At 39.1% G+C, this 12,899-nt stretch overlaps 1 protein-coding gene across 4 annotated transcripts in view; it reads left to right on the forward strand.

Annotated features, from left to right (window-relative positions):
• casr (calcium-sensing receptor) overlaps positions 1 to 12,899 on the forward strand; it is a 97,270-nt gene that overhangs the window by 30,905 nt on the left and 53,466 nt on the right. The window lies entirely within an intron of this gene.

The raw sequence follows: 12,899 nt of genomic DNA on the forward strand, positions 1-12,899 counted from the left end.
GGTTACCTCAGATTACAACAGGATCTTGACCAGATGGACCAATTGGCTGAGAAGTGGCAGATGGAGTTTAATTCAGATAGATGCAAGGTGCGGCATTTTGGGAAAGCAAATCTTAGCAGGACTTGTACACTTAATGGTAAGGTCCTTGGGAGTGTTGCTGAACAAAGAGACCTTGGAGTGCAGGTTCATAGCTCCTTGAAAATGGAGTCACAGGTAGATAGGATAGTGAAGAAGGTGTTTGGTCTGCTTTCCTTTATCGGTCAGAGTATTGAGTACAGGAGTTGGGAGGTCATGTTGCGGCTGTACAGGACATTAGTTAGCCCACTGTTGGAATCTTACATGCAATTCTGATCTCCTTCCTATCGGAAAGATGTTGTGAAACTTTAAAGGGTTCAGAAAAGATTTACAAGGATGTTGCCAGGGTTGGAGGTTTTGAGCTATAGGGCAATGCTGAACAGGCTGGGGCTGTTTTCCCTGGAGCGTCAGAGGCTGAGCGGTGACCTTATAGAGGTTTACAGAATTATGAGAGGCATGGATAGGTAAATAGGCAAAGTCTTTTCCCTGGAGTAGGAGAGAAGGGCTTATGCCCGAAACATCGATTCTCCTGTTCCTTGGATGCTGCCTGACCTGCTGCGCTTTTCCAGCAACACATTTTCAGCCCTGGAATAGGTGAGTCCAGAACTAGAGGGCATAAGTTTAGGGTGAGAGGGGAAAGATATAAAAGAGACCTACGGGGCAACTTTTTCACGCAGAGGGTGGGTACATGTATGGAATGAGCTGCCAGAGGAAGTGGTGGAGTCTGGTACAATTGCAACATTTAAGAGGCATTTGGATGGGTATATGAATAGGAAGGGTTTGGAGGGATATGGGCTGGTTGCTAGCAGGTGGGACTAGATTGGGTTGGGATATCTGGTCAGCATGGACGGGTTAGACCAAAGGGTCGGTTTCCATGCTGTACATTCTATGACTCTATGATTCTAATATCCAAGGAAATGCAATCAGATCAAGATTCAAATTTCATGTCACAAATATTAAAATAAATAAAAAATGTTAGGGAACAAAACAATGTACCTCACCATCATATCATTGGTAATGCATGCGTGCCCTCATGATTGAGGTAATGGAATTTAATTGTTACTGGTGCCATCAGGGATGTCTTTCATGGGTTGATTGGATTCAGTCCTTTTGAAAGGATACTCAAGTGTGAGGTGAGCATTTCCCTTAAATTAATCAAAGAAAAGTTTAGTATTCAATGCTCAGAGGTGACATTTCTGATGAATGTGTCAAGTTTCCAAGAAATATTGACAGAAGTGCGTGAGATGTCCATTAAGCATTTCAAGATTGCTCAATAAGCAATTAAAACCAAAGCAGGCAAAATCCCTAAGCTTGGAATTTTGTTACTGGAGACTAAATGGTAATATTGATTTGCATTTCTGGGGAACCATTAAAAGCACAGATCTTCTGTACCTTATCAAATCGAAAGGTAATCTCAGCTGATTTGGGAATTGAACCGGTGCTGTTTGTATCACTAACCAGCTATCCAGCTGATCCCTGAATGTAAATATATTGCTGTTGTCAAAATGAAGTCTGTACAACTAAAATAGAAAAAGCAATAAGAGAAAAAGAAACTGAAATATCTCTTAAAGATACATTTTCATTTATTTTTCTGCATGGAGGCTGTGATGAGTGTCCATAGCATATTATGACCATTTGGAAACCTGGGTTTTGAAATGGAGGAGAAATGGATTTTAGTTTTTAGTCCAGTGAAGTTCACTTTTTTTATTGAAAGATCAGAATGTAATTTTGAACAGTGAATTTGAAACAGCATTCATAAAATGGCTTATATTTTTACATAAATGGCCAGTAAGTAACCTGGAGAGGAAATTGCTAAGGTAATCACCTTAGTTTTATAACTCTCAGCAAGAGAGCAAAACAGATGCACATAGAAGCAGCCCACACAGCAGAGATGCAGTTAAAAGCAGTCTCCAAGCAGTTAGGGCTTGGGACAGGTCCTGAGAAGCTTAGGTATTGGTATAAAAAGTTCCAAAAGCAAAAAGCTATGGAAGTATTAGAGAATAAAATATCCTACAAGTTTGGTAAAGACCCAAGTTTTGGGAAATTCTTGTTGCATGAAAAGTAAGCTGAGTTAGCTGCTTGTTTTAAGGGCCTCCAAGAGTAACAAAAGAAAATGACATTGAATGAATGCTTAGAAATTTGCTGAAAGAAATTATTTACAGCTGTATCAAATGAGCAAGAAGCTTTATCGTAGAGAAAAGGGTGACATTACATTGAAGCCTGTGTAAGGATATTTCTGTGATGAAAAGGATTGTTTCCAATGTTTATATTGAATTATTCCAATAGTTACGTCTTTTAACATAGTTCATGCATTTTTTTCTTGTGTAGTTAACTTATATGTTCTCTTCTTGAAAGTACAGTGGTAGCATCATGTGAATATGTCCAGTGACCAACCTCTAAGGTAAACAAAATGAAAACTAAACCTTATGGTCTACCAAACTAGATTTAACTCTGGGATCTGGCTTGTCCAGGATTACTATTAACTAGGGTTACAAGAGCTGCTTCTGGAAATATCACATTGAATGACCATGTCCCAAATAGCTCTTGCTTCTGACCTCAATTTGCGTCTCATAGTAGAGTTCAGAAGCCCATGGGCAAAATTCTGCTCTTATTGTCCTGCAAAGAATTATATTGAAGCTTTAATATTCACTCTATTTTTGGCTACTTAATTAGATATAAAATGTGTATCCAAAATTGCCAATGATATATAGAGATATTGACAGCACTGTAGGGAAATATAGGGAAAAATATAGATACATGATTTCAACAATTTTGGATCTAAAACGGATGGAACAGATACTTTATTACGAATGTTGAAAAGCTAGAAATAATGGAGACCCAATAGGTTTGGGGTCCAGGTGTAAAGTATGTTAAAATAACATCAAATATTCAAAAAAGCTAATTGAATCTTGGCTTTTACACAGAGCAGACTAGAAAGCAAGGAGGTAGAAGGCATGCACTGGCTTTGCAAAGCCCTTGTTAGATATGTCCTGATGTACTGTGAGCAGATCTGGATCTCACTTTAAAAGAGACATATTTGTCTTGGAGGAAATGCAGCATAATTTTACCAGAATGTTACTTCTATGCCAAGAATTAAATCGCAAGGTGATTTTACTCAAATTCCCATTGTTTTCACCAGAATTCAAAGGTTAAGGGATCAACCCTTTCAAGATATAAAGGGAATCTGGTAGAGTAGTTGGAGAGTAACATCTTCTGCTGCTTGATGATTTCGGAATCTAAAAATTAGAGTCAAACTGAGGAATGAAATTAGCAAACAGTTCCAACTTCAAAGGGTGAAAGAAGTGTGGAATTCTCTTCTGCATGTGGCAATTGATGCTAGGTCAATTATTGATTTTATATCTGAGATTGATAGGTGTTAGTTACTCCAAGATATTTTGGCATATTGGAAAAAGGCAAATATTTTGCTGATCAACCATGACCTTACTGAATGCTGAATAGGTTCAAAGGATTAAATGGTCTACTCTTGTTTCAATGTTCCTAAAAGTATGGGCAAATCTCTTAAAGTGCTTTTGCATCTCAGGGGTGAAACAGAAAACAAATTTAACGTTCCAGACCTTTAAATTTGACTACAATATTACCCATTATATTTCAGTTCGGCAGTCTATATTTAGTGTACCCTTCTCCTTTTAATATACTAAAAGTAAGTTCCTTTTCTCGCAACATTGAACAATAGTACTCCAGATATCTAGCTGACTAGCACCATTCTCTAACTACTTACTTGTGATTTATTATTTGAGTATGCTAATTGGAAATAAATAATATATGCTGAATAACTATTTATATCTTGTCTCTTCTGTGCTATTGACACTGAATTGTCAAATTGCAGTTAGGCTTTCCAATCTTCAATAAGGATAAAAGAAAATGACTGATTTTCCTGAATGTTAACTGAGAAACAACATTATAGAGCCATTCAATAGCTAAAAGAGCTAGATTGATGAGAATCTTTAAAGGTTATTTTTTGGAAATTTGAAAAAAACAATAATTTTTTTATTGCATGCTATTTTAGTATCAAATTAAAATGGGAGAAAACGGGCAGACTGAAAGTATGGATAAATACAGGGAAAATTATTGAACCAGACATTGCAGTGGTCAGCTGGAGCAGTGTTGCCTGAAGCTTCGCATCAAGGTCATGAGGAATTGCCAGTGCAGCTGACTCCAAGGGATGGACCCAGGACACTTCCATAGGCAATTCCCCTGCATATGGAGACTAGTGGAAAGCTCCTTAAAGCTGATGACTTTAAAAGGTTCCTAATCACATAAGCTTCATACTTACCCTGGAGAGGATTAAAACCCTACTCTGACCCCTAAGCAATTATTAAACGGGATCTCTGACTCATCACTGAATCCACACATGACCCTGAACTACACCCCACACAACCAGTGTGACAGCCCATCCACCCAACACAACACCCCAACTCATTAGCAAGTGGTCTCTGATTGGGAAAGATATTACCGGAGAGAGTGCACTATTAATAATGATTGGTGGCTATCAGCTAGGTTTTGCTTAACTTTGAAACCAGGCAGATTGACTTTGATTGATTAGGACATTACCCTGAGAAATGGCTCTCATCTATTTTGAGTTGAAATAGGTGCAATACTTATCATGTTCTTTCTGTCTGCAAAGATCCTACATATTAATATATGGAGCTTCCAGTCTATACAAGTGCATCACACTGTGAACCTGATTGAAAATCCAGTGTAATTCTTCACACACTTGGGATCATCCAGCAAAGTCTAATTATATAATCACATCTAACCTTGGATACTGTGGATGTAGGTTTGCTCGCTGAGCTGGATGGTTCATTTTCAGACATTTCATCACCATACTAGGTAACATCTTCATTGAGCCTCCGGACAAAGCACTGCTGGTGTTTTCTGCTTTCTATTTATATGTTTGGGTTGATGATGCCCAAGGTGGTGACATCATTTCCTGTGGGGATGTCGTTGCCTGTTCTTTTTCTCAGGGGGTGGTAAATGGAATCCAAGTCAATATGTTTGTTGACAGAGTTCTGGTTGGAATGCCATGCTTCTAGAAATTCCTGTGCATGTCTCTGTTTGGCTTATCCTAGGATGGATGTGTTGTCCCAGTCGAAGTGGTGTCCTTCCTTATCTGTATGTAAGGATACTAGTGAGAGAGGGTCATGTCGTATTGTGGCTAGTTGACGGTCATGTATCCTGGTGGTTAGTTTTCTGCTTGTTTGTCCAGTGTAGTGTTTGTTACAGTTCTTGCACGGTATTTTGCAAATGACATTAGTTTTGTTTATTGTCTGTGTGGGGTCTTTCAAGTTCATTAGCTGCTGTTTTAGTGTGTTGGTAGGTTTGTGGACTACCATGATGCCAAGGGGTCTGAATTGTCTGGCAGTCATTTCTGAGATGGTTTTGATGTAGGGGAGAGTGGCTAGGGTTTCTGCAAGTGTTTTGTCTGCTTGTTTGGGTTTGTTGCTGAGAAATCGGTGGACCGTGTCCATTCTTTTTGAATACATGGTATAGGTGATTTTCCTCTGCTCTGCACAGTTCCTCTGTGCTGCAGTGTGTGGTAGCTCATTGAAATAATGTTCTGATGCAGCTTCATTTGTGGGTGTTGGGATGATTGCTTCTGTAGTTCAATATTTAGACCGTACGTGTTGTTTTTCTCTAGATGCTGGTTTGAAGTTCCCTATTGGCTGTTTGCTGTACTGTGACATCTAGGAATGGCAGTTTGTTGTTGGTTTCCTCCTCTTTAGTGAATTTTATGCCATTAAGGGTATTATTTATCGTCTTGAAGGTTTCCTCTAATTTGTTTCGTTTAGTGATGACAAAGGTGACATCCAGAACCTCAACCTGAGCCAAAAATCTGCTCAAAAATTGGATACTGTGTTGTGAGTTTTGCAAGTGTGGACTGGTAGGGTTCAGACAGTGTCTTGTTTATTGTGAACAGTTGAATAAGTATGATCTGCCAGTCTTTGACATGTACAGCCTACATACCTGTTATCATACTAGCAGGGAAATTCATATACCACATTAATCGCTTATATGATAAGCAGTACATTTTTTGGCTTGAAAATAACACCTGATAGTAACAATCATCACTCATTTTGCAATTGCAAGGTAGCAGCATGAATCAGCTAACCACCTGTTGTTCAACTTTACTCTTGCACAGTTTTAAAGTCTTTCATGAGTCAAATACAGGGAGAAATTATTTGATCAGGATAGCCTCATAAAAAGGGCCCAATCTACTTGTTCACAAAAAACAAGTGGTCTATTTCGCAGGGCAATGCCCTGATCTATGAAAGCTCACCTGCCTTGTTTCAAATGTAAACAAAACCCAGCAGTTAATTATCAACATTAATAAATCCATTTTCTATGGCAACTGTTCAACCAATCAGTGCTCTCCTATCATACAATTTAAATAATGGTTTTCCCTATGAATTGATATTCTTTAGAATTGTTCTGATAGAGTCATAGTCATAGAATGAACAGCATGAAAACAGACCCTTCGGTCCAACTCATACATGCCGACCAGATATGAAAAATGTGTTGCTGGAAAAGCGCAGCAGGTCAGGCAGCATCAAAGGAGCAGGAGAATCGACGTTTTGGGCATAAGCCCTTCTTCAGAAACCATAAGCCCATTCAGATGAATGAGTAAATCCACTAAATTTTGGTTGATCATGGAGTGAGAAGGGCAAATATGAAAATGTTCAAAGGCCACAGTACCTTTAGAAGATGATGAGAAATTAGAAATTGAAGATCTAAACAGGGAAAACCATAAGAAAGAGAGGTAGCTATATTTTTAAATTTTGTTTTCATATATCATTTCTGCCCCACTATAGGTTTTGTGCAGTTCTGATGCAACTTGTTCACACGGCATGGTGATCCACATTGACTTTAGTAAAGCTTTTATTAAGGTCCCTCATGACAGACTAGTCAAGAAAGTAAGAGTCCGTGGGATCCAAGGCAAAGTGGTCCTAGATCCAAAACTGGCTGAGAGGTAGGAAGCAGAGAGTGATGGTCGAGGGTTTCTCTGACTGAAAATCTGTTCCTAGTGATGTTCCACAGGGATAGGTGTTGGGGCCCTTGCTAGTTGTGATGTGCAACAATGATTTGAACTTAAACGTAGAGGGTAGGATCAAGCAGTTTGAGCATGACACACAAATTGTTGCAGCGGTAAATAGTAAAAATAGCGACAATCTGCAGAAGGTAATTCACTTGTTCATAAAGGTGACCTAATAAAAGTGTTTCATATTATCAGAGGCACAGTTGAGATAAATATGAAGGTAAGAGGTAGAAAGCTAAGAGGAGTGAATTTTTCTCACCCAGAGGATGGTGGGAATTTGGAATTAATGCCTGAAAGGGTGGTTGAGTCAGAAATTCTAGTGACATTTAAACAGTATTTAGATATTTGTTAGCGTTGCCATAGCCTTCAACTTGATAAATTAAAGCAATAGTTGTGTAATAAATTAAACATTGTGTTTAAGACTGGAAAATGGAAATGGAATTCATGCAGTCAAACCTTTGGACTGGCGTACACATGATGGGCCAAATGGCCTCCTTCCATGCTGTAAGCTTTGTGTCTATAAATCTGTGATACATGTGTAGGAGGGTAAGTTTATATTTTGGCATGTTGGCAGGGCTGTACTCACAGTAACTAGAAACTACAGAATCAAGATAGTTCTTAATTCCTCACGGGAACAGCAAAGGCAGGTAAGAAAGATTGATCAGCTATGATCATGGACCAAGCTTGAAGACCAAGCATTCTCCTGCTTGTGGGGTCCAGTGTTCCTATGAATGCAGCAGTTAGAACAGTGCAATAGTTTTGTAACTCTGTAAGTTGATTAGTTATTTCTAGTATGGGGCTGAGCACCCCCATCTTCCAACTGCTGATATACCTTTACAAGAGACATTCAAAGAAATGAAACTCAAAAGGTCTCCATGATGACCATTGCAGCATACAAGACCAGCTTTACACCTGAGCAGCAAATTGAATACGTATTTTCAAAACCGCAATTGGCAATTCTGCAAAGTGATCTGTGAGCTATGAATTCATAAAGCTGTTTCAAAGTCTCCTTTTAATTTTTCAAGCATTGCAGTTTAAAAATAACCAACAAAGCTTTAGTCTTAAACACAATGTTTAATTTATTACGCAACTATTGCTTTAATTTATCAAGTTGAAAAAACCAATACAAAGATTAAAAGTAGATATGAGCAAAAGGTAATTTTAAAGATGAAATTAAGTTCAATCCGTTATCATTGCAGGCCTATTCTTTGTCTGAAGAATTCTCTTTCCAAGGTGAGGGGTGGAAAGTTTGAAGTTAAAATTCAGAAGCTACAATGTCTTCTCCCACAGATTGGGAGGGGTGAAAACGCCTTCATTTTGCTTTTGCAACACAGAAAGACACTCTGGTTTTGTTCAGCAGTTCTTGAATTGCCTTTCTTTTGTATCCCCATTGAGAATCCTTCTCCTGCTGATGGTATCTCTCGTCTTAAGAGTTCTGCCTAATATGATGTCTCTTCATTTTGATCTGTATGAGGCACGCTAACTGCTTTGTGAAACAATGATTCATTCAGATGTTACGTCAATTATGTTGGAATACATTTCTGCATTTTCACAGAAACTTTGAATTCTCACATCTTGAGAAGGGCCATTTGTGTTGTCCAAGGGTTAATCAATTTTTTAGAAGTCTCTCTATGTGATTAAAACTGAGATAACATTTCACTCAGTTCGCTTTTCCTGGCTTTAAAAAATCAATGAATAGAGGCAAGAGACTTCTAGCAGCTAGTGTTTTAGATTCCCTCCTGATAATTCAAAGAAAAGTTCTTTTTAAACAAAATATACATTATTACAATTACACAGTCATGACAGTCTCTCAAAGTACCACAGATTTAATATGGTGTCTCTTCATTTTGATCTGTATGAGGCAAGCTAACTGCTTTGTAAGGGTACTGTTGAACAAATTTCACCATTTGTGGCATCTTTCAATGAAAGACTTTTTAAAAATGTAATGATGCCCTGTAAATTATCAAAGAAGTGAATCCCATATAATTGTGATAATAAAAATAGGAAGTAACTAGAGGCAAGATGTGTGCAGAGTCCTTCAGATCAATAATGATTAATAATTGACTTGAAATGTAAATTCTGTTCCTCTTCACAAATGCTGTCTAAATTTCTGAGGACTTTCTGCATTTTCTGCTTTTATTTCAGATTTATAATATCTGCAGTGTTTTTCTTTAATCCCATATAACTGTGATTCCTCAACTCCAAAGGTGACTTTCTAATGAGAGACATCAACAAATGTAATATTCCTGAGATATGAAAGTCCATCAACGCTAGTTTTTGTGGCTCAAGTCAATAGATATGAAAAGGAGATGCATGTACTATCAAAATATTAGCCACTCTGTGACAAACGTTATCACTGCATAATAATGAATTTGTCTTACAAAACTTTAACAATTCATTTGACTTTGTGGGTCATGGGAGCACTTTCAGTATAAATGTAGGAATTCTTGAAAGGAAAGAAAAAAGTATCTCCCTCACTCATGCTTCAATATTAATCCTGGGTTTTCCAACAATCAGAAGCCGCCTCCTAATCATTTGGTGCAATATAACACACTTGACATAGAACAAAGAACATTACAGCGTAGTACAAGCCCTTCAGCCCTCGATGTTGTGCCAACCTGTGGAACCAATCTGAAGCCCATCAACCTACATTATTCCATTCTCGTCCATATGCCTGTCCAATGACTATTTGAATGCCTTTAAAGTTGGTGAGTCTACTACTATTGCAGGTAGTGTTCCACACCCCTATTACTCTGGGTAAATAAACTACCTCTGATATCTGTCCTATATCTATCACCCCTTAATTTAAAGCTATGTCCCCTTGTGCTAGCCATCGCTATCCGAGGCAAAAGGCTCTCACTGTCCAACCTATCTAACCCTCTGATTATCTTATATGAATCAAACCCGGGTCCATGGCACTGTGAGGCAGCAGCACTAACCACTGAGCCGCTGTGCAACCCCTAAAATAGCCTGAAGTATTAATTGGTTGGGTCACCATAGTTTTACCAGACCATTGGGGCTGTTCTCTCATTAGACAGAGAGAGAAGTGACTGGTGGTGATTTAACTTGAGGGCCACCAGACCTCAGGCTAGGGAAGAGTTTGAGAAGGTGAGTCCTTCATGGTAACCTCAAACCCATGTTGGGAATTGAGCCCACACTGTTGGCATCACACTGCTTAGTAAATCAATGATCCAGCCAACTGAGCTAAACTGAACCTGGTGAATGAAATCACTGCAAGGCAAGTAGAGCTGTCTCTGCACACTAACAGCAAACAGAGATTCAAGTGTCAGGAAAGCTGAGTAATATCCTGTGTTATGACTGATCCCTGGGTGAGGGTTTGCAATTTGCTACAGTTCTGTGTGGAATGCCCCCAAATCTTTTGCTTTTGGCTGAGGAGGAATAAATTATCTCCACTTTTTAATTCAATCCCTGTCTTGGTTGACCCCAACAAGACTAATTTACAAAGATTCTCTTCCATCCTGAAAACATTTTCCCCAATCCAAATATATTAATATTTTAACAGGAGCCAAATTAACCAAGTATGCTTGAGTTAAAGAAAAGTTGAGTTTATTAGGTACTAAATATGAGAAATATAATAAAATGTGGCATGCATACTGACAAATTATAAATGGGAATTGTGTAAAAGATATCAGTTAAAAATATAAACAGATCAGTGTCTTGGTTCAGTGAAGAATAGATGGTGGGATGTTCTGGCTGTTAAGTTGGAAGATAACAGAATTACTTACAGTAGTAGCGAAGCTGTTGATTTCAAGATTCTAGACTTTGCAAGCTATTTGACAGGTTTTTGTCCTGTTTCCCTTTTGATGGTGACTTCACTGGATTACCTGGTTTCCACTATTCAGAGAGAAAAAGAGAGTCTTTCTTTATCTGCAACACAGGAGTGCCTAATGGCAGTCCTTAAGCAGTGACTTACACAGCACACTAGTCTGCACCAAAACATCAGCCCACTAACACACACACAGGTGAGGAGCTGTATCATGAAACCTTAACTATATTCCTCAGCATTAATAGCTCTTGTGAAAGTTTTCCCTAATCCCGCGTTGAAGAACTTTGGCGCAAACAATTGTTGCCCAACATATCTTGTTGTTAGGGCATGGTGGGGGGGCGGACAAATTTCCCCTCAGTGAGGGGGGACAAATTTCCAGCTGAGACCTCCATTTGGATGCACTTTATAGATGCATTGTTGATTGCATGCCATTTCTCAAGATTGATTAAATATATCCAACATTGAAAACGTGAGCCAACTTCTAAATCAATTGCATGATTACAATGAAAGCTCAGAAATATTCACATAACAGCCCAACAAAGATAACCCAGTGATGATTGTAATTCTAAGCACTGTTGGTTCAGGGTCAAAATTCTGGAGCTCCCTTTCTAACAGCACTGTGGGTTGTGCCTCTATCAGTTAGATTGCAGTAGATCAAGAACGCAGTACAGCACCACCCTCTGGAGGGTAATTGGAGATAGACAATAAATGCCAAGCAAATAAAAACTAATTCTGTTTCATTAATTCCTTATGCAATCATCACTCCACCGCACCTATTTGACAGGAAGAATTCCTAATACTGCTCTTACAAGATTCTGCTGGAATGGACTCGATAGGTTAGGGGAAGGCTGCTGTTGGTCATGTTGAGACCTTAAAGATGCTGTAAGGATCTGGTTTTATACAGATGCACCTCAGTAGGGGAGATCTGGCCTAATTGGTTTCCCTTTACAATGGCAGATTTTGCTTGAAGAGGTAATAGAGGAGCTGTCAACCTGGCAAAGAATCTTGTTCAATTTCCATAGCTCTACATACAACATAGAACATTACAGCACAGTACAGGCCCTTCGGCCCTCGCTGTTGCGCCGACCTGTCGTACCAATCTGAAGCCCATCTAACCTACTCTATTCCATGTATGTCCATATGCTTGTCCAATGACGACTTAAATGTACTTAAAGTTGGTGAATCTACTAACATTACAGGCAAAGTATTCCATACCCTTACTACTCTCTGAGTAAAGAATCTACCTCTGACATCTATCCTATATCTATCACCCCTCAATTTAAAGTTATGCCCCCCTTGTGCTCGCCGTCACCATTCTTGGAAAAAGGCTCTCCCTGTCCACCCTATCTAACTCTCTGATTATCTTATATGTCTCTATTAAGTCACCTCTCAACCTTCTTCTCTCTAACAAAAACAACCTCAAGTCCCTCAGCCCTTCCTCGTAAGACCTTCCCTCCATACCAGGCAACACCTTAGTAAATCTCCTCTGCACTCTTTTGAAAGCTTCCACATCCTCCTTATAATGCGGTGACCAGAACTGTACACAATACTCCAAGTGTGGTCGCACTAGAGTTTTGTACAGCTGTAGTATAACCTCATGGTTCTGGAACTCGATCCCTCTGTTAATAAAAGCTAAAACACTGTATGCCTTCTTAACAACCCTGAAATGTGTTGCTGGAACAGCGCAGCAGGTCAGGCAGCATCCAGGGAACAGGAGAATCGACGTTTCGGGCATAAGCCCTTCTTCCAGCATCACATTTCAGCTCTGATCTCCAGCATCTGCAGACCTCACTTTCTCCTCCTTCTTAACAACCCTATCAACCTGGGTGGCAACTTTCAACGATCTGTGTACCTGGACAATGAGATCTCTCTGCTCATCTACACTACCAAGAATCTTACCATTAGCCCAGTACTTTGCATTCTGGTTACTCTGACCAAAGTGAATCACCTCACACTTGTCCGCATTAAACTCCATTTGCCACC

The sequence above is a fragment of the Chiloscyllium plagiosum genome, chromosome 12 (genome assembly GCF_004010195.1).
Source record: "Chiloscyllium plagiosum isolate BGI_BamShark_2017 chromosome 12, ASM401019v2, whole genome shotgun sequence".
NCBI lineage: Eukaryota > Metazoa > Chordata > Chondrichthyes > Orectolobiformes > Hemiscylliidae > Chiloscyllium > Chiloscyllium plagiosum.